Consider the following 23,675-nt stretch of genomic DNA (forward strand, 5'->3'; position numbering starts at 1 on the left):
CTTTAACATGATTTTTAAAACATCCATGTATATGAATTAACAATGCAGGCTGTTCCATTTACCTGATGACCACCTATGTGGCGCAGTAGATGCCGGGCAGCAAGTGCTCCATTGCCCGGTGACCAGATGCCGTGTTGCCTGTCTACTGCCGTGGTATTACATGACTACATTTCAAATATAAGCAAATAAATTTTGTACTCCTCATGTCACGCAAGGAGATGCTGGAACTGTCTGTCATCATTTTCTGACATCTAATCGAGAAATTATTAACCACACAATGTAATTCTCTCTGAGATATTGAATTAATTGATTCACAGATATTATCCTTGAGTTTCTTTATCATGTGAGGATTTGTTGTGTACACTTTGCCCTTCAGTGTACCCCACAAATAAGAATTGGATGGAGTTAACTCAGGCCAGTTATTGTTACTAATCACTCTTTCATTGAACACATTGTGAACTGCGTGCAAAGAAACATTGGCCGTATGAGCCCTTGCTGAACCTGTTGAAAAAAATGCGAAGCTTTGTTCTCTTTCACTCAGTTCATTAAAAAACAGTCATAAAATGTATTGCACATGTCTGTCACTTGTAACTGAGTCATTAAAAAAAACTGGGCCTATTATTCTGTTACCACTAACTGTGCACCACACCCCTATTTTCTGATCATAAATGGGTTCCTCATGAAGCACAACAGGTCTACTTGTGCTCCATTGTTGATAGTTTTGGAAATTAACATACCCGTGTAAATGGAACCAAACCTCATCTGAAAATAGAATGAGGTAAGGATCCATTTCACCATCATGCACTTCTTTTAAAACCCATTCACAAAACTTAACCCTGTGCACAAGATCACCAGGTCAAAGTTCTTGTACTACTGATACTTTATAGGGCCTTAGCCCAAGCAGCTTAGTACATCTGTGTACAGAGGTGCACGATATTTGTGTTCGCTGCGAAAGATGTCTAAGAGGCTTTTTAGGGAAATTTTCCCAGCAGTATGCACGTCATCAGGATGAGCTTCTTGAGAACTGTACATCATCGTTTATGCTTCTTGTCTTAAACACTTCCTGTTTCATGAAATTTATTCACTAATTTGTGAACTGCATCACGACTCAGAACTCAAACATCTGGAACTTTCTGTTCAAACAATTTCCAAACAGTATGAGCAGACTCTATACACACATACAAATTGTAAATAAACACTCATTGTGGAATTGAATAATTTACTCTTGCCACTGTTGCATTCGCAAACTTCACTTTTACACTCGTGATGCCTGTTTCACTGCTCGAATGACACTGGCTGACAAAACGCTTATGTCTATATGGTCTTCAGGCTATAACCCACAAAAAAAAAGGGGGGGGGGGGGGGGGGGCAGCATAGTGCAGTCGCATGAGACCCATTCGACCGACAGGCGCAGCTTTCGTGGCCGGCCAGCAATACCCCAGGCACGCAGTCATTAGATAAATGGAACACCTTGTACTTCAGCATTAAATGTTTGTAAGTGAAGACAGCTTGAATATTTAAATATTTTGTTTGTGATTTGAATATGTCAAAAGTCATTGTTCAGACTCAAAATTTTCTATACAAAAGTTAATGTCCAACAATAAGTATTGTTTCAAATGTTTTATTTTTTTATACAGAATTTGTTTACACACTTAAAACCTTGTGAATATTTAATGCTTAGTTGCATTTGTATTAATGACAATAATGTGTATAATAACCTGTAATATTGTTCATTTAAGACCCAGGCTTGTTCAAAAAGCAGTTTGTCTCTGATGCTTTTGGTGTGCAGTACATGACACCTAATTTTGAAAATACATGCAAGTATAACACAACAGTTAGTGTTTCATTCCATAGTTTACATAATGACCCATACCTTTTGATGACATACAACATGCCATGTATGACAGCTAAGTACTTTAAAAAATTCTACCTACTCCTCCTACAACATGATGTGCTAAAATAACTTTCTTCAGTTAATAGCACTGTTCAGCTGTATGTTTTACTGTGGACACAAGAGTATGTTAGAGCCTGCTGCCTCTCCCTCCCAGCTATCCTCCACCCTTTATCAACCTTCCCTTTTGCTCCCTCTTCATGTCTCACTTCGCCCACTCCACTATTCAACAAGTCTACTATTATATGAGCTGTTATCTTTACTCTTTAAATATTAACATTCCACCAGAAGTGTCTATTACAATATCAATATAAATTCTCCATGATGTATTTCTCTATAAATCTTCATACTCAGTTTGCAAAGATACAACACTATTTAAAATGTTCATCACTTGAAAAGCTATACTATACCGGGTGTTCAACTTGTGTCAGTCTTGAAAAACTTGTTTGAGGTGTACAGTACCAAATTTATGTCTGGAGTGTAATTAACACTTATTCATGTACAATTCTCAAGTGAATGCACTTTTATTATACATTGCTAGCAAAAGGTTGTGTTTACTGAAACATTTTTTCACATTACTATATGTGCATTTCAAAGATGTAAAAATAATCTCAATCCTCTTGTCTGTATCACATTGAAAATTTGGAAGGATGGTTAGGATTTACTGTATCATTGGTGATGAGATCATGACAAGATGGAGCAGGAGCTTTAATTGGGAAAGGATGGGGAAGGAAATCAGCTATGTACTTTTTCTGGAACTATCCTAGCATTTCCCTTTTTCTTCTTTGTTGGAATCATGGGAAACATAAATCTGGATGGAGATTTGTACTATCATCATCCCAAAAATGAGCCCAGTATCTGACCACTGAAACACCTTGCTTGATCTTATAGTTGGTTCTTTGGTCCTGTACACTTCCTCACTTAATTCAAGCATCCAAATTCTGCCTCTCCCATTCACTTTACCTGGTCCTCCTCAAACCAACATGCCATCTTCCTGGACGTTGAACTCCTCCTCTCTGATAGCTTCATCAACACCACTGTCCCTATTAAACCCACCAACCTCCAACAGTACCTGCATTTTGACAGCTACTATACCTTCCGCGCCAAAAAATCCCTCAGACCTGAGCTAGAAACAGATTTCCTGCATTGTATCCCCACACAGCCCCAGTCCTTCCACCACCCCTAAGTACCAGCTACAAAGGAGTGCCCCCTTCATCACCCAATACCTTCACAGACTGGAACAACTGAACCACATCCTCTGTCACGGCTTTGACTATCTATCATCATGCTCTGAAATTACGGATATCCTACCTAAGATCATTCCCACCCTCCCTAAAATAGTGTTCAATCACCCACCCAACCTCCACAACATCTTAAACCATCTCAGTGTCACTCCCAGTCCAAAACTTTTGCCATTCTGGCCAAGAGCAAAATGAACAACCTGTGGCACAACATGCAGCTAAACGTAACATGCTTGACCACAATGGCTATTTCACTACCTCGACCATCTGGATTCTCCCCTCCACCAATAGCTTTTCTGAACTGCGCAGATGGGAGTTAACTCCACAATTCATTCTCCATTCCTGAAATTATTTTGACCTCCAACTTATGTTAGCCTATCATTACCACACACCCTCCACCCAACATTTTCCACCCCCTCTGTCTTATTAAATCCTCCCAATTCTCATCCCATCACCCTCAGTGTGTGCCACTCTTTTCCATTGCATACACTGGTCTCTTCCCCTTCTCTGCTTCTCTCCTTTTTGCTCTCTCCCTCCCTCCTCTCCCATGGCCTCTCCACACTGTATGCCTGGCAGCCTTGTCCTGCCACCTTCTAGTCCCTGCACATTACACCAAACAGCACTCTTCTCTCTGCCCCCACCCAGACCCTGCTATCTCTCCCCTTCTCTGCCCTATTCTGATAGCTGCTTTCTTTCTACATGACAGTTACATTTTGGCCAGAGCAGCCAGAGATAGTGGTCATGTGTGCTTGCGTGTGTAAATTGTGTATTTTCATTCCTGAGTAAGGCTTTATCCGAAAGCTCAGTGTGTAATGGTTCTTACAATGTGCCTGTCTGCAATTCAGTGCATCATATTTATAGTGAGTAGCAATCTATTCTTTTCATAATATTGTTGATATTTCAACCTGGTTTTTCCATATTTAAGATTTTACCATTCTGTTTTGTTCCCCATGTATATCTCAAGATCTTTTATTCCTCCTTCTTCTGCTCCACTCATATCCAAACTCTCTCACACATTATCAGTGGCTCTGTCACATACAATGTGGCACTTCTGATAGTTGCCACAGAGTGTTGTAATTTAGCATCTATTTTGTATTACAGTTTTTCAAATAGTTGTGTCTTTCAGTTGTGCTCTAGTTCCGTAAATTACATGCTGGGTTTGCCAAGAGTATCAGATGCTGTTAACCCTCTGTACCATACGGCTTCTTACTTTTCAGATCATTTCTGTGGCCAATATATTAGCATATTAGTCTTTCTCATTTAGCAGTATTGTAACATTCAGAGTCTGCAAGCATCTGTCATGGTGCTTTGCTTAATATTGCATTCATTCTGTAAACCTTCATTCCCATGGATCAGTGCACTTCACTATCTGCCCAAGTTGTTTAGAACCATGTTAAATAATACTTTGATAGGCTCTCAGTGGTGGACTTGTAACTTTATGCCAAAGTTGTCTCGACAACTATAGCATTTCACTCTCATAATTTTCAACTTTCTACCAGTAATATAAATATCCCAGTTTCCAGTCAACTGCTTCACAGCATGTGTGGCACGGTTTTGAGTTCTACAGGATCAGGTATTCATTTATTCTTAGCACAATATTTCTTCCTGACTGCAGTTATTCAGTATGTATGTCAAGTTTTGGGATAATTATGATTTCTTTTCTGTCTACAGGTACCATTGAAGTGTTCATTATAGTTATGTATGAGTTGCAATGTATTGTTTTTATTGTAATATTTTGGTCTTCTTGCCTTCAAAAGCAACTAATGCATAAGACTTTGGACAAGTTTTCGATTATGTAATCAGACAGTTTGAATTCCCTCAGATTGACAATCTTTTTGTTCATGTAGTCCAAACTTTCCTTCACTACTTACTTTTGGTGGGTGCAGAACTTGTTTTACATCTGTGGTGTACCATAGTGCTAAAGTTGTTGTATGCATAACAGTTTTGTTATAGACTTCTTACTTACCTAGCTGTAGTTCATCAGCTCAGCCTTTCACAAAAAAGTTCAGTAGATGCATAGCATATAACATAATTCATGGTTTTTCATCAAAACTGTCTGAATTTTTCACATCATCATCTGCCCCCCCCGCCCCCTCCCACTTCTTTTCACAGTTTCAGTCTCAAGACTAGCAACTCCGCTTTCTATTTTGTCTCCCTTGTGTCTGTACTGGATCTTCACATACCATTTGGCACCACCTTTTTCTGTATTTTCATATTATTAACAGCCAATCATTCTGATTCCGATCCAATCAGACCAAAGCATTACAGATAACTGTGTGTTTCTTTTTGCTCTTGATTCCTGTTATTGACTAACCATATACTACTATTTTCAGAGCTTTTTTATTTGCGGGGAGACTGCAAGAACAGAAAACTTTTCAAACCTACACCTTGTCATCAAACTTCGTTTCAAATTGAATTTAAAGAAAGTCAATAGTGAGTTCACTGATATGGGCATTTTGGAATGGGATGGGAAAATTGAAAAGATTTGCGTGTCATGTGCCTCAACAGACTGCGAACCTCAATTGCAGGATTGGAATATCAACATGTCTACTTCCTATGGAATCCATCACTTATACATTACACCAGCTTGCTCTGCATCATCTAATCAACAATTAGCACATATACATATACTAACCTCGCAAACTGTACTAAACACAGTATTTATTTTCTCATTATACCAGCTTGATAAGCATCACCTAATGTAAATTATTGAGAATATATACACACACCAAAAAAGGTTTTGCATCACCTTGGTTCCGAGAGTTCTGGAACCTGTACAGAAAATTGGAAGAAAGATCAACATAAACATCATTTTTGTCCTTTTTATTGCTCATGAAAACCACATATTGCATGTTGTACCACCATACAGCAACACCTTCAGAGGTGGTGGCCCAGATTGCTGTACACACCGGTACCTCTAATACCCAGTAGCACATCTTCTTGCATTGATGCATGCCTGTATTCTTTGTGGCATACTATCCACAAATTCATCAAGGCACAGTTGGTTCAGATTTTCCCACTCCTCAACAGCGATTCGGTGTAGATCCCTCAGAGTGGTTGGTGGTTTACCTCGTCCATAAACAGCCCTTTTCAATCTATCCCAGGCATGTTCGATGGGGTTCATGTCTGAAGATCGTTCTGGCCACTCTAGTTGAGCAATGTCATTATACTGAAGGAATTCATTCACAAGATGTGCACGATGGGGGTTTCTACCTCTGGATCACAGGGTCCCAGTTCAATTCCCAGCCAGGACGGGGATTTTCTCCATCCGGGGACTGGGCGTTTGTGTTGTCATCATCATTTCATCCTCATTGTTGTCATTTGTGACAGTGGCTAGAATGGACTGTGAAAAAAATTGGACTGTGAAAAAAATTGGACTGCGAATAAAGTGGGACTTTGTACAGGTGCTGATGACCACATAGTTGAGTGCCCCACAAACCAAACATCATCATCATCATCGTCATCATCACCACCACCACCACCTGGTAGGCCCACTATAGACTTTACTTATCGCATTCTTTTTTGTACTCCATATCATGCATTATTACATAACTGAGAAATCTATAGGCCTACAGTAGCAATACCTAACGAACGTACAACAAGCATTTTGTAACTATGGTACAGCAATTTGTCACGAATGGTAGCGCTGTTAACAAGATGACTGTTGACACTGTGGCCTAGTATATAGCATATTTTAAATATGTGAGATGATGCTGAGCTGAGATGGTTTCATTATATTAGGACATACTGTAAAACAGGTATACCTCGTCATATTTAAAGTGTATGTTTCCCACATGTGTGTTAGTAATGCTTTTCATTATGGCCTATGTAATTGTTTTATGATGCAAACAATCCACTAGTTGTATTTGGGTTTTTTCCACGTTTTGCTGCAGATCTGAAGATGGTCATCTCTGGCCAAAACCGGTAGTCTAAGGACCTAACAACTTTGTTATCATAGACGGAAATAAAAGAAATTTATTCTAATAACCACATAGTTGAGTCACTTTATATGAACAATCATTATCATTATGATTATCATCCCCCCCATGAACCACGGACCTTGCCATTGGTGGGGAGGCTTGCGTGCCTCAGCGATACAGATAGCCGTACCGTAGGTGCAACCACAATGGAGGGGTATCTGTTGAGAGGCCATACAAACGTGTGGTTCCTGAAGAGGGGCAGCAGCCTTTTCAGTAGTTGCAGGGGCAACAGTCTGGATGATTGACTGATCTGGCCTTGTAACGCTAACCAAAACAGCCTTGCTGTGCTGGTACTGCGAACGGTTGAAAGCAACGGGAAACTACAGCCGTAATTTTTCCCGAGGGCATGCAGCTTTACTGTATGGTTAATGATGATTGCTTCCTCTTGGGTAAAATATTCCGGAGGTAAATTAGTCCCCCATTCGGATCTCCGGGCGGGGACTACTCAAGAGGACGTCGTTATCAGGAGAAAGAAAACTGGCGTTCTACGGATCGGAGCTTGGAATGTCAGATCCCTAAATCGGGCAGGTAGGTTAGAAAATTTAAAAAGGGAAATGGATAGGTTAAAGTTAGATATAGTGGGAATCAGTGAAGTTCGGTGGCAGCAGGAACAAGACTTTTGGTCAGGCGAATACAGGGTTACAAATACAAAGTCAAATAGGGGTAATGCAGGAGTAGGTTTAATAATGAATAAAAAAATAGGAATGTGGGTAAGCTACTACAAACTGCATAGGGAACGCATTATTGTGGCCAAGACAGACAAGAAGCCCACGCCTACTACAGTAGTACAAGTTTATATGCCAATTAGCTCTGCAGATTACGAAGAAATTGAAGAAATGTATGATGAAATAAAAGAAATTATTCAGATAGTGAAGGGAGATGAAAATTTAATAGTCATGGGTGACTGGAATTCGGTAGTACAAAAAGGGAGAGAAGGAAACGTAGTAGGTGAATATGGATTGGATGTAAGAAATGAAAGAGGAAGCCACCTGGTAGAATTTTGCACAGAGCACAACTTAATCATAGCTAACACTTGGTTCAAGAATCATAAAAGAAAATTGTATACATGGAAGAGGCCTGGAGATACTGACAGGTTTCAGATACATTATATAATGGTAAGACAGAGATTTGGAAACCAGGTATTAAATTGTAAGACATTTCCAGGAGCAGATGTGGACTCTGACCACAATCTATTGGTTATGAACTGTAGATTAAAACTGAAGAAATTGCAAAAAGGTGGGAATTTAAGGAGATGGGACCTGGATAAACTGAAAGAACCAGATGTTGTACAGAGTTTCAGGGAGAGCATAAGGGAACAATTGACAGGAATGGGGGAAAGAAATACAGTAGAAGAAGAATGGGTAGCTTTGAGGAATGAAGTAGTGAAGGCAGCAGACATCAAGTAGGTAAAAAGATGAGGGCTAGTAGAAATCCTTGGGTAACAGAAGAAATATTGAATTTAATTGATGAAAGGAGAAAATATAAAAATGCAGTAAATGAAGCAGGCAAAAAGGAATACAAACGTCTCAAATATGAGATCGACAGGAAGTGCAAAATGGCTAAGCAGGCATGGCTACAGGACAAATGTAAGGATGTAGAGGCTTATCTCACTACGCGTAAGATAGATACTTCCTACAGGAAAATATGAGAGACCTTTGGAGAAAAGAGAACCACTTGTATGAATATCAAGAGCTCAGATGGAAACCCAGTTCTAAGCAAAGAAGGGAAAGCAGAAAGGTGGAAGGAGTATATAGAAGGTCTATACAAGGGCGATGCACTTGAGGACAATATTATGGAAATGGAAGAGGATGTAGATGAAGATGAAATGGGAGATATGATACTGCGTGAAGAGTTTGACAGAGCACTGAAAGACCTGAGTCGAAACAAGGCGCCGTGAGTAGATAACATTCCATTAGAACTACTGACAGCTTTGGGAGAGCCAGTCCTGACAAAACTCTGCCATCTGGTGAGCAAGATGTATGAGACAGGCGAAATACCCTCAGACTTCAAGAAGAATATAATAATTCCAATCCCAAAGAAAGCAGGTGTTGACAGATGTGAAAATTACGGAACTATAAGTTTAATAAGTCACGGCTGCAAAATACTAACGCAAATTCTTTACAGACGAATGGAAAAACTGGTAGAAGCCGACCTCAGGGAAGATCAGTTTGGATTCCGTAGAAATATCGGAACACGTGAGGCAATACTGACCCTACGACTTATCTTGGAAGCTAGATTAAGGAAAGGCAAACCTACGTTTCTAGCACTTGTAGACTTAGAGAAAGCTTTTGACAATGTTGACTGGAATACTCTCTTTCAGATTCTGAAGGTGGCAGGGGTAAAATACAGGGAGCGAAAGGCTATTTACAATTTGTACAGAAACCAGATGGCAGTTATAAGAGTTGAGGGGCATGAAAGGGAAGCAGTGGTTGGGAAGGGAGTGAGACAGGGTTGTAGCCTCTCCCTGATGTTATTCAATTTGTATATTGAGCAGGCAGTGAAGGAAACAAAAGAAAAATTCGGAGTAGGTATTAAAATCCATGGAGAAGAAATCAAAACCTTGAGGTTCGCCGATGACATAGTAATTCTGTCAGAGACAGCAAAGGACTTGGAAGAGCAGTTGAACGGAATGGAAAGTGACTTGAAGGGAGGATATAAGATGAACATCAACAAAAGCAAAACGAGGATAATGGAATGTAGTCGAATTAAGTCAGGAGATGCTGAGGGTATTAGATTAGGAAATGAGATGCTTAAAGTAGTAAAGGAGTTTTGCTATTTGGGGAGCAAAATAACTGATGATGGTCAGAGTAGAGAGGATATAAAATGTAGACTGGCAATGGCAAGGGAAGCGTTTCTGAAGAAGAGAAATTTGTTAACATTGAGTATAGATTTAAGTGTCAGGAAGTCGTCTCTGAAAGTATCTGTATGGAGTGTAGCCATGTATGGAAGTGAAACATGGACAATAAATAGTTTAGACAAGAAGAGAATAGAAGCTTTCGAAATGTGGTGCTACAGAAGAATGCTGAAGATTAGATGGGTAGATCACATAAGTAATGAGGAGGTATTGAATAGGATTGGGGAGAAGAGAAGTTTGTGGCACAACTTGACCAGAAGAAGGGATTGGTTGGTAGGACATGTTCAGAGGCATCAAGGGATCAGCAATTTAGCATTGGAGGGCAGCGTGGAGGGTGAAAATCGTAGAGGGAGACCAAGAGATGAATACACTAAGCAGATTCAGAAGGATGTAGGTTGCAGTAGGTACTGGGAGATGAAGAAGCTTGCACAGAATAGAGTAGCATGGAGAGCTGCATCAAACCAGTCTCTGGACTGAAGACCACAACAACAACAACAATGGTTATCATCACCACCACCTTATTCCTGCAAATGTTTTGTCACCAGCTATTTTTACGAGAGTATTTGTCACTAAAAGTGAGGGCAAGTATAGGAGTTTAGAAATTAGCCAGATATGCAGTTTACAGGGATGTTTGAGTTTTCAGCTCAACACTTTATTTATTATCTATCTGTTTCCAACTAGTAAACATAAAAACCCTTCTCTTCAGTTAAACAAAGGAAATTAATAACTCCTTGTTGAGTCAAATACTGTTTTTTTTCCTTCACTCCACATAAAATCACTTTGTCCACATTGACCAACTTTTTAAAACACAGGTAGTAACCTGAGAACATAGTCACAATTGAAATGTGGTTGAACATCTACATAGAGCCAAAATATACTGTAGAAGCTTAAATCTGCAATCAAACCTGCATTTCCAGAATTGTCCTTAATCCACGAGCTGCAGACGCTTACCAGGTGTAGAAGTTATTACAGTGATAAAACGCAACAATTTAAAAGCATAACCAAAGTTAAATTTAGACAACTGAGAAGGAAATGTTTAAGTGATAATAATCCTGGTATACTCTTGTGGCAATTTTAGATATAAATGTAATGACATACATAAGAACAAAGTTATTGAGCAAACAGAATAATATAAAAATTATAAAATAAATACAGAAAGAAACCAAACAAATGATACAATAGACTGCAGTAAGCAATCAGTGCCTTCTGGTGGTGTTGCTGCCAGAATGCAGCATAGAAGCGGTCAGAGGAACTTAATCGTCTCATACTCTGTAACATGTCATTCCAAGAAAAGAATGATAAAACACTGTACCAATCGATTAATAAGACTGCCTAGTAAATGAAATACATAAACAGAGAAGAAATGAGTAAATATGAGAGTAAATAATCTCAACCTAAGAAAATGAACCAAATATGTAACGCATTCTATAAGAGGTAAAGACAAAGGCAAAATATACGCTGCTCAGAAGAATTAGGGGAACATAAATTTGAGTGCTTGTCATACTCCACTGAGCAGTAATTGATGACTGGGTATGTTACCAAATTATACCTTTATCCTCCACAAATAAAGTACACAACAAAAAATCATTACATCTTCATTCATTTACAGAGCAAGAAAAGAACTGTCTGACAGGTGTTGAAAACAAAGTAAAAACAATCACTTGTACCATCATCATGAGTGCTTTCCTCTCGACTTTGAGAGCTTCAATAATGTGTATGCTCTCCTTAAACTTTTATCACCGACTGACGCCTATGTGGCATGGTGTGCATAAATCTATGGAAGTCAGCCTGAGGTATCTATTCTCACTCTTCAATGAGAGCCCTTAAGAGTTCTTGGGAGAGTATGTGGTGGACCAGGAATGCATGCGTCTGTCAAGCATGTCCCGCACATGATCGATGGAGTTTAAGGTGGGACTCAAGGTCCAGGCTTTGCAACATACCTGTCACATGGATCCTGGCATTATTGTGCATGAGAAGGAATTCAGTGTCACCACCATATGTCACAGCCACCACATGGTCCAACTGGATCTGTTCGAAGTACTGCCTGGTGGTAAGATGACCATGGACGACAACAAGATGCCTCCCCACAGCATCACAAAACCTTGGCTGAACCTGTCAATTTCCTGAATAACACATGGCAGGTACTGCTCACCATGACATCTCCACACACAAAGATGACCATCACCTTGCGTCAGCGGAAATCTGGACTCATCTGTGAATAGAATAACATGTTCTGCCAGTGACGAAGTGGCCAGTTGACTTGGGAACGAAAGAACTGGAGGAAAGCCACGACATGATGTCGTGTCAAGAGGGGTACTTGAACAGGACGTCTGGGTTGTAAGGTTCTTTCTTATAACATGTTCCTTAATCTGATCGTACACAGTGGCTCCAGTGGCCCTTCCGAGATCATCATGCAATGCCTTGGCAGTAGTTGTACAATGCCACAATGCTGAGATGGGCAGATATTGGTATCACATGGGGTTGCAACGCATCAATGACCTTGTCCAACTCGTCTTGTGGACTGATCTGTCTCCTTGTAGTGTGTCCTCAACCTATGGATGACAGATGGAGAGACACTGGCATCTGCAGCAACACAATGGTAAGTGCATCCTTCTTGCGTCAAACTGGCAGCCCTTGCAATCTGCACTGCATTAAGACGTCGCATTGCATGTGCTTGGTTGAATACAATTTCCACAAATCACAACTGCCATCTGTGTACCTCACTAGAGGACACTGGGACACAGGTAGACACTTCCTTCTGAGGGGTCACCTGATACTGTAATGTACAACACAGCCGACAGATGGCGAATGACTTTAATTGTTGCATACAGTGAAAGCAAAGATCTTATGCTACTTAATATGACACAGGCACCACCTGCACCTGCTGAAAGCTTTAACTGTGTGAACTTTTTGTTGTGCTTATCGCGACTCAGCATCTCCACTATATGGTGAGTAGCAACTTTCCTTCTTGGGAATACTGTCTTTTGTGTACATAGCTACTCCCCCACCCCACAAGGAACTCCTTGAAAAACAGCCAGCTAATCTGTATCCTGATAAAGGAAGTCTCTGAACTGTCAAATTATTTAAGTGGTGCTCTGACATACCAATAATTTCAGAGTCAACATCTATAAGCAGTTCACTAACTTTATCTCTAATAACTCTCATATTTTGATGAAGTATCCTAATTCCTTCTCTGCTTGGAAACACGATGTCCTCTGAAGGTGAGCCCTTCCTTTAAACAGGTATACCTATCAGCTGACTTCAATCTAAAAACGGTGCAGCTCTAACAACTACTACAGGAATTTTTCCATGAGTGATCCCACCACCACTCACTACACTGTCACCATAAACTTTGCCAGCCTCTCTTTCCCATACCTATCAAGGTGCAGGCCATGCCTAGTGAAATCTGATCTGCAGATAGACCCATCTGGCACCACTGAAATGTGACCCACACCCTCTGCCATCAGTGCCCCCTCCAGCCCCTTGTTAACACGCCTAACAGCTGCATTAAGATGAGGCCGATCATGACGTTGAAACAGTTGCACGAAATGATTAGTGCCACCAGTCTGAGTAGCTATCTTTACCAGATCACCACCTACATCATATTCCCCATCTCTATTAAGACATTCCCTGCTCCACCCACAATCACTACCTGGTCCTCCTTTGTAAAACTCCTACATAACTGCCCTATGGCTGTCAGTCACCTGAGCCAACCCTGCACTAGGCTTCACAATGCTGGTGACCTGGTACTCACTCCTCAACACTTCCTACAACTGCTGGCCCACACCTCTACCGTGTGAACTACCTAGCAGTAGAACCTCCTCCTTTTTGTTTGACTTTGCAACTAACCTAGGCCTCCTAACTGCTGAGGACTGCTGCATGTTCCGTACATCTACAGCTACAAGAGGCTGCTCTCCACTTAACTCTGACAGTTGGTCAAATCTGTTGCATATATGCAACGTATAACTGCCTGAATACCTCCTCCTCCTAGCTGCCTTCTTGCCAACTGCCAGTTCCCATTCCCCACCACCACCCTTCACCCTCCTCGGCCTATCTAGTTCCTCCTTTGCGCTTTGTAACTGCACTTGAGGAGCACAGATCTTGCAGTCCTGCTCCTCTACCAACTTATTTCTACTACAGATTCTGCGTTCCCAGGAGAAGATCTTGCTAGAATGCCCACTGGCTTCCCTCACTGCACCCCCCCCCCCTTGAAAATACTTTGAACAAATCCCACTACTCACAAACCTACAACAGAGCCCACACTTCTCACTCATGGCAAAATTTGCTGCCTATAATGAAATACTAATGAGGGAAAGTCATTATATCTTACAGTGCTCTATGTGTGGTTATTAATGCAGAAATAGGAATGTGTCTTTCTCACTGAGAAGTTTTTAAGGGATTACAAGTCTGTCTTCCATCACTGATTACTTTGCATTCCCCTCCTCATGATTCTTGTATTCTAGTTGGGTATAAGAAAACAGTTTCGAACTCATTAAATGGCAAGTTCCTCCTCAAGAGTAAACTGACTTCATAAGGAAATTGTACTCTCTTTATTGAAAATATGACAAAAGTATAGACAAATTCACTTTACTATGCTGATGAAATTGGAACAGGTGTTTTGTACCATCTGTGCAAAACAATTGAACCTGGAAAACTTCTATTTTATCAGGCAAACAAAATACACTCCTGGAAATGGAAAAAAGAGCACATTGACACCGGTGTGTCAGACCCACCATACTTGCTCCGGACACTGCGAGAGGGCTGTACAAGCAATGATCACACGCACGGCACAGCGGACACACCAGGAACCGCGGTGTTGGCCGTCGAATGGCGCTAGCTGCACAGCATTTGTGCACCTCCGCCGTCAGTGTCAGCCAGTTCGCCGTGGCATACGGAGCTCCATCGCAGTCTTTAACACTGGTAGCATGCCGCGACAGCGTGGACGTGAACCGTATGTGCAGTTGACGAACTTTGAGCGAGGGCGATAGTGGGCATGCGGGAGGCCGGGTGGACGTACCGCCGAATTGCTCAACACGTGGGGTGTGAGGTCTCCACAGTACATCGATGTTGTCGCCAGTGGTCGGCGGAAGGTACACGTGCCCGTCGACCTGGGACCGGACCGCAGCGACGCACGGATGCACGCCAAGACCGTAGGATCCTACGCAGTGCCGTAGGGGACCGCACCGCCACTTCCCAGCAAATTAGGGACACTGTTGCTCCTGGGGTATCGGCGAGGACCATTCGCAACCGTCTCCATGAAGCTGGGCTACGGTCCCGCACACCGTTAGGCCGTCTTCCGCTCACGCCCCAACATCGTGCAGCCCGCCTCCAGTGGTGTCGCGACAGGCGTGAATGGAGGGACGAATGGAGACGTGTCGTCTTCAGCGATGAGAGTCGCTTCTGCCTTGGTGCCAATGATGGTCGTATGAGTGTTTGGCGCCGTGCAGGTGAGCGCCACAATCAGGACTGCATACGACCGAGGCACACAGGGCCAACACCCGGCATCATGGTGTGGGGAGCGATCTCCTACACTGGCTGTACACCACTGGTGATCGTCGAGGGGACACTGAATAGTGCACAGTACATCCAAACCGTCATCGAACCCATCGTTCTACCATTCCTAGACCGGCAAGGGAACTTGCTGTTCCAACAGGACAATGCACGTCCGCATGTATCCCGTGCCACCCAACGTGCTCTAAAAGGTGTAAGTCAACTACCCTGGCCAGCAAGATCTCCGGATCTGTCCCCCATTGAGCATGTTTAGGACTGGATGAAGCGTCGTCTCACGCGGTCTGCACGTCCAGCACGAACGCTGGTCCAACTGAGGCGCCAGGTGGAAATGGCATGGCAAGCCGTTCCACAGGACTACATCCAGCATCTCTACGATCGTCTCCATGGGAGAATAGCAGCCTGCATTGCTGCGAAAGGTGGATATACACTGTACTAGTGCCGACATTGTGCATGCTCTGTTGCCTGTGTCTATGTGCCTGTGGTTCTGTCAGTGTGATCATGTGATGTATCTGACCCCAGGAATGTGTCAATAAAGTTTCCCCTTCCTGGGACAATGAATTCACGGTGTTCTTATTTCAATTTCCAGGAGTGTAGAGTCAACCCTAATATGTGATGGTGAAAAATCATTTCCAGAATTTGGTTTTTGTCTTCTGCAAGATGTCCCACAGATAAATGTGGTGGCTGTCTTCAACTTTAGACATTAACCCACTAAAGGATCCAGTAAGGCTCTGACAGGAAAGTTGGCTGACATTATATTATTATTTATTGGGATTCAATTCTCAAGAATAAACATTGATTCTAATATTAAATGCTTTATATTTCTTAATAACCAATCAAATCACACTAATCATTGATACAAAAAATTAGTCTTCTTTATCACATTTTAAAACAGAGAATGAGCATTTCATGTAATCTTAAAAAAGAAGAAACATATTGCTTTATATCACATGCATTGATTATAGTTTCAAAATACAATAAATCAAGCTCATTTACACGTTAAGATCTGTCACAACCTAATATATAGTATTTGTACTATAGACACATCAAATACACCAGTAAGTATTCTACACAAAATGCACATCAGGCATACAATGTAAATTATATATCTTTGACCACTATTTTTTAAAACCTGTCTTTTTTTTTAACACATGACTCTCACAATATCATCTTCAAAGTTAAATTCCAAGGTATTTAGTGAAGCATCCGATACAGTTATTTCTGAAAGTCTACAAATAAATTTAATCATCAGTAATTAACAAAAAATGGGTTTAGAAATTCTGCAGCAAGACCTTCAAGAAAATTCATAACAAAAATAATTATGTGTTTAAAATAATTCACCTACATATTTTGAATCATGTGAACATTGGATATCAAAATCACAAGGTTTTGCAATTCATCTCCAAGGAAGACTGAGATGGTAATATATAATTCAGACGAGTACTTACCTATGACACACAAAATCAAAATTAAGACAATGTACTTTCAAAATTTCTATAGAAAACATGGAAGACAAAATATTTAAACAACTGAGCTGATTACACAACCGATGCTGCATTAAATAAATTGCAGACTATCAGTCTCTAATATCTATTGTATAAAAATTCAAATATGTACACATCAAAAGAAGATCTACAATATTATTCTTGGACATACATCGGAATAAAGTCAAAGACAATATCACATTTTAGAACATCTACTGAAATTTTGTAGAATATCAGATGCATATATTAAAAGGCTCAAGAAGAGTTCTACCACATTTTGGACATAAAAACTCACTCTCCTCATTTCCTGCTACTGCTAATGGTATTTAAAATCTTCATAATTAGAAAAACTAGACAACTGAGACTACCCACAGTGAGTTTTGAGAGAAAAAAGCAGCTTCAAGGCAGGAAGGGGCAGGGCATAGTAGTTTTTCTAATGGATTAGAAATGCATGTGATATTTTTTCCTTTCCTTTTTTCTACTGTGGACAACACACTGATTAAAATGATTAAAACACAGCATCGTGAAGAAGTTATTCAAATTCATGATCACAATAACGAGACAGCCAAACTTTGTCTGTCTGTTACATTATTTGTTTAACATTCACTTTTAAATATCACAACACAATTACTCCACAAATATACAAATATTTAAAAATTTACCATATCTTTGGTGTCTCAAAATGGTGTCCCATTGACTACTGAATCTCAGTTTTGTTTTTATTTAGTTTATAGTTTCTTTTTTAAGTGTAACAGGTGTAGATAACTGATGACTGTTGTAACAGACTGGCAGTCAATTTCACAATTTATCATCATTTATATGGACCACAAACAAACTGTAGGCTATATCTGAAGATCTTTTAATAAATTTGTGTCGAGATTAACACACCTGCCATTTGACTGTATGCTTGCAAAACTGTAAGTTCTCAAAAACCTGGCAGCGTTGCGGGGAAGAGAAGTGACTTCACAAGCACATGCTATAAGGTTAGTGAAACTTGTCCATTTTCTTAAACTTCCATTAACCACTGTATTTGAAAAATATGTTTTGGCACTAAAAACAGATCTCATTTCATGAAGTGACTGCACAAATTACACCACACAGTAGTGGATATTTCAGTGTGTATAACATGCACACACCTAAGTGTAACACCAAAAATATGAGTGTGATTTGAGAAAAGAGAATAAATTAACACAATGCTTTGAATATTAAAAAAATTCAAACATAACAGGAAAGACCTGCCTGCAATGGAAATGTGATTATGCAGCTGGGCTAACACTATCATGAGCAGTTTAGAAGAGGAGGATAATACCACAACAACAAACCCGTGAACACTGTATGTAGATGCATACCTAACATGTCAAATCTTTTGCATAAGAATGACAAAAAGAAATGACAAAATATATTATATGGAAACATAAAAGTCCCACATTACACTACTAAAAAACGAAAGACAATTTACACTGCAGTAGCAGAGCACTCAAATTCATGAACAAAAAGTATTTGTAAAAGCACCAAAAGAAAAATCAATCATATGTCCTGAAAGCTAAAATGTAGCAAAGAGAAACTACTAGGAACTGGTATGTATATGTAATTTCTGGCACCCGGCATTAGACTTTAGAATTCTTTTTCAGATGTTTTAATATAAGTAGTTGCCCATGGAATGTGCGTAAATGCACGCACCACTAAAGAAATGAGAATATTATTAGAAAATAAGACATGTGGATTAGAGACAAGGATCCTACAATTATGAAATAAAGGACATCATAGGAAAAACTTAAGTCAACATATAACCTTGAAATGAAAAATATCTGTCACATTTCATTTATGAAAGACAAATAAACAGATAAATAGTCATAAAGAATTTGCAAAAATACTAGAGTCATTTTAGGGTAACTTGGTAGTTACCTATCTTAGCGATGACAGTTAAGAGTAATATAAAGATATTTTGTGTATTTTACGAAATAGATTGCATACACTGTGTTGTAAACTTTTGTGAAAAAGTTATCAATGAGTAAAAAAATGCAAATAATTCTAAATATTTGAACACTTTCACCAAAAATATATGTATTAAATGCAAGAATTCACAAAACTGGGCTCTTCTACATGAAAGTGTCAATAAACTTATCAGTATCGAAAGGTAAAAACTGATGAAACAAATACTCATTTTAGTAGTAAATGTGGATGCATACGAGTATGAAAATTCCAGAACTTTAAAAAGAAAGTGTTTTTTGTTGTTTCCACTATTTATTTGGAGAATGAGAAGTTTGTGTCATGACCATTTACGTATGGTTATTATTGTAACAATCTGACACATTCTACATCCTAGCGATGCACTTGTGTCAAGAATCTGTGGAACTTGAAAATAAATAAAACATATTCAATTAATCTTTAATAATTGGAAAGAGGGACACTTTGGATTTATGAACTAAAAATTGCGAAGATACTTACTAATAATGTCAGTACTATTGCTTGACACCAAAAATCTACTGAAATAGTAAAGATGTAATATCTGTGTCTACATATCTCAAACTTCCTGTTTAATGTGTTAACCAAATGCTGACTGTCAACTCTAACAAAATGTGTCTCAAAGGAGTAAAAATGTGCTTTTTAGTCTGAAGTATTCATGTGAGATGTCTGGCTGAAAACTTCGAGTCAGCAAACTTAACACTGTGAAAACTTTAACACTGGTCTAGGAGATCTGGTATTTCCCATGCAATCCTCAACAGAATAGAGAGATTGATTTCTGTCCACACAAATGTCAATATCAGAAACAGTGTAAAAATGTTTTCAAAACTAAGTAATGTAAATATGGATAAGGAGGAAAACGAAGAGGAAGTGAAGTAATAGTCAAATGGGGGTACCAGTGATAAAAGAGCAAGACAGCCTTAAGTAGAAATATGAAGAAGACCTGATGCATATCAAACTAATATGTAAATCACAAATAAAAAGTTTATATTTGATAGATCAGTTATCAGGAGAATCATAGACATATATAAACACACTTAACAAAAGCTTACCGACAGGAAATTTTAGCCTCACGAGACAAAATAGTAGAACAGAAACAGTGAGCAATGAAAAAAAAAAAACTATGATTATCCTTTAAATGTAGAAAATACAGGTGGAATGTATAGGCCAAGCAACACAAGGAGCAACAGCAATGAGAAAATAATGAGGGCGAAGAAGAATAGGAAGGTTGGGCTACTGGGAGCAACACTAACCAGAACTGCTCAAATGCACCAAAAATATGTCTCCTGTGTAAATTGTAAGCTATTGTATCAACAGTGTTTTGTTGGCAATCTGCTGCTACAAAACAGCACCTCATTAAATGGAAATTTCTGTTTAAACACTGCATGAGGGAAAATTATGAGGAGGACAAGTTAACAGAGTTAAAAAATTAAAATTTCTTTTAGCAGGATAAACGTGAACACAGCAAGAAGAACTAGCAAAAGAACCAAAGCAGTCAAATTTATGATAGTGGTTCAAGCTTTGAGTTGTACACCAAGACCTGTGCATCATGTAAAAACAAGCTACAAGCAGAAGCTGGATTGGATATAAGAAGCTCCCCAATGTTAAATTCATACAGGTGGCAGCAATAAAGGTTACAATGTGAACACTTATTGTATCACTAAGAAAAAGGCAAAGGGAAGTTGATGAAACAGAACTGAGAAACATCAAAGAAATGTGAAGCATTACAAAAAATGAAGTTGGGATGAAAAAGAAAGGTAAATAATGCTGAGACATCCATTAGACCTCTCATGGAGAGGAGGGAAAACACATTATGAAAAGGACCAATGAATCCACAGAGGGAGACAACTTGCACAAAGAAGTAATATATTAACTGAACAGGGATTAATGGCAGCAATTTTAATGTTAGTAGCAATTAATATGGCTGGATAGTTGAATTTCAGCGAAAACAAGACATAAATGAGATTTATGCTGGGAATTGTCAGTACAAAACATTCATGTGTATTTAGAGTTATACAATGAAGATGTCGTTTCTGCACATTGGATACATATTTATTAAGACCTATTCTTAGTTACAGAAGTTGTTTCTAATTAAAATGTTATTTTTTAGGTTTACCCAAAGCAGTGAACTCATATAATGTGTTATCATTTGTAATGTTTTACAAATTACACTGTTTTTTTATAGTTTAACACATAATGAGTTTGCTATTTTCGTGAGTATGTCAGCTTACTCTCGGTAAATACTCTAAAATGGCTTTTTAAACCCAAGCTAGTTGTGTAACTAAGAAGAGATCTTACTAAATATGCAGCATAAGAGGAAAAATGTTGAAGTAATTCAATAAATTCACGACTGTGGTCCCACTAATAAAAAACAGAATTTAATAAAAAGAATGAAACGCAAAAATAAAGTTTCGAGTACACTGGTGAACACAGGGAAGACACACAAACCTACAAAAAGTATCAAAAGAAATGGTTAAAGAAAATATGCAGAAAGATTAAAGGCAAATGAATTACAGTTTCAATCCATACAGGCAACCTCCTCACTGTTTGCATTTACTTAATGTTTGCATTTACTTAAATCCTGAATACATGAGAATGACTATCACAATTTTTGCATATGATAAATCACAGCATGATAATAACAAACAGCATATTATTACAGTACAGTGTATCAAAATAAGTTCTCTGCATAAGTCATGTCATTGCTCCTTCACAATAATTCAGTGAACCAGGTTGTGATCACACCAAAGTTATCTCAATGCACAAGGAAAGATTTGTACAATTCCTTTCTCTGATTGTTGGTAGACTGCTGGTCTATTGTTGCTGTCAGCATAAAGCACTAAAACAACATCATGTGTATTTAAATGAAGAATTCTGTTTGTTTTGGTGATAACACACATTACTTCCATGCCTCCCAGCAATGCAGCTGATGCTTGGGTTTTTCCTTACAGCTGCTGCTCCTCTTATTCCAAAAATAATTAAACTTGACCAGATGTCTCCTCAAGGAAGAGCTGAACAATTGGTTTTCAGATCATCTCAGCTGCAGGCACAATAAGAAACAAAAAAGTTACCACTTGACTACATTTCAAAGTGCAATTTTAAACTAACAGCCAAATGCTAATCTATAAACTACATTATTAGAGCAGAAAATGTTGACTATCACACTTCCATTTCATTAAAATATATTTTTGTATTTGACCTGACAAAATTAGAGTTTTAATATCTTCTCTAACATCCAAAGACTACTCCTTAGAGAGTACATCCAAATAATCAGTCTTACAGAGTTAACACTGTACCATTCACAGCGCTCGAGATGTACTGCATGGCAGACCAAGCTGGTAACATGGCCATCTGGCAGCACTGTCATGTTTATGCCTGATAAGCAGGGAGGAAAGGTATCAAAAGCGTACAACCTAGTACTCTTACAAATGGAGCACTGTGACAGTCTACATGTCTTTAAGCAACACTGAATGAAGTGCCCATTTAGAACAAGAACAGAAACAGAACGTACAATATTTCTCGCATTAGCCACTCATGACGCTTCACTGACAGTATCCATAAAACTACCCTCACTGATGATGTTTCTATTTTCCGCAGTGGTGATTGTTAAGTCACTGTCTGCTACTTCAGCTGTGGATGATAATGTCGACTCTTTGCTTGAATCTATGCCTTTTGATTTTATTATGTTTTAAGTTTCTCATCTGCCATATATTTCTCCTACAGCAGTCATCAACACTTTTTTGGTGTGACCCATGGCCTTCTAAAGTCTTCTGTCATAACAGTCAAAGTTAACTTCACAGCTACAAAAGCAAACTGACCATATGGGCTAGCAGTTAGCATTTTTGGCTAACACCAGGGATCAGGATAAATTCCCATTGATCACTTCGATGTATATATATATATTTTAGGAAGGGTGAGGGGAGGGTGGGGAAGTTCTGGATGCAGGCCCACCAAGGCTTGTGAGGCCAACTGAAAAGCTACTTGAACATAAAAACAGCAAAACTGGTGTGCAAATCACCGAAGCAGACTTACACCAGGCTTGCAACAGGCAAGATGACTCACGATCTTCATGAAGTAACTGCAAAAGCATCAGCCATTATGTTTTCAGGTTAGAGTGTGAGATGCCTGATGTACTACGAATCTTATTCTTTGCAAGATTTCAGACCAGTTGTATAGAACTTAGGCCTAGATGATATGGTGGCTGTAGGTAGGGAACCATTTTGTTGCAGAATATTGTCAGTGGGATAAAGAGGAGATTGTGTGTGCTCCTTAATTAATGCTAAAAGTTCAGCTTTCCCAGTCTCCAAATATTTTAATTGTTTTCTGTCCATTTCTATACGTCAGTTAGATTTCCTGTTACAGTCAACAGAAATTTAAATGACCACGAAACAAAACTCTGCATTCACAACAATGAAATGTTAACTGGCATTATTGTTTGGTATTACTCGTAGAACACTGCTCAACATTTATTCACAGTGCAGTGTGTACGAAAAACAAATAATAATTCATTTATTCAGGTACCTTCTAAAATCAAATCCCATAGATGGAACAGTTTCGTCTCGAATTTCTTTGCTAGCCTGGGAATATAGTTTTGTGTGACAAAGGCCGTGATATTTTTGCTGAGACAATTTTCTCTGCATTGTTCATAATATAGCAAAAACTGCTGTCTCATGATACATTATCTGTATCATTAATGGAATGTTTATAGTGTGCATTTAACTTCTACTTTGGAGCAGATACCTGAATCCTCCT

General features: G+C 39.2%; 1 protein-coding gene across 1 annotated transcript in view; it reads right to left on the minus strand.

The window, feature by feature from the left end:
• Positions 1–16,273: 16,273 nt before the first annotated feature.
• The window catches only part of LOC124804698, a 73,047-nt gene continuing 65,645 nt past the window's right edge, over positions 16,274–23,675 (minus strand). Inside the window, exon 6 of the mRNA XM_047264953.1 lies at positions 16,274–21,963. The gene's annotated coding sequence lies outside the window, so the exon portion shown is untranslated. The remainder of the gene's footprint in view (positions 21,964–23,675) is intronic.

Source organism: Schistocerca piceifrons, chromosome 7 (assembly GCF_021461385.2).
Source record: "Schistocerca piceifrons isolate TAMUIC-IGC-003096 chromosome 7, iqSchPice1.1, whole genome shotgun sequence".
Classification (NCBI taxonomy): domain Eukaryota; kingdom Metazoa; phylum Arthropoda; class Insecta; order Orthoptera; family Acrididae; genus Schistocerca; species Schistocerca piceifrons.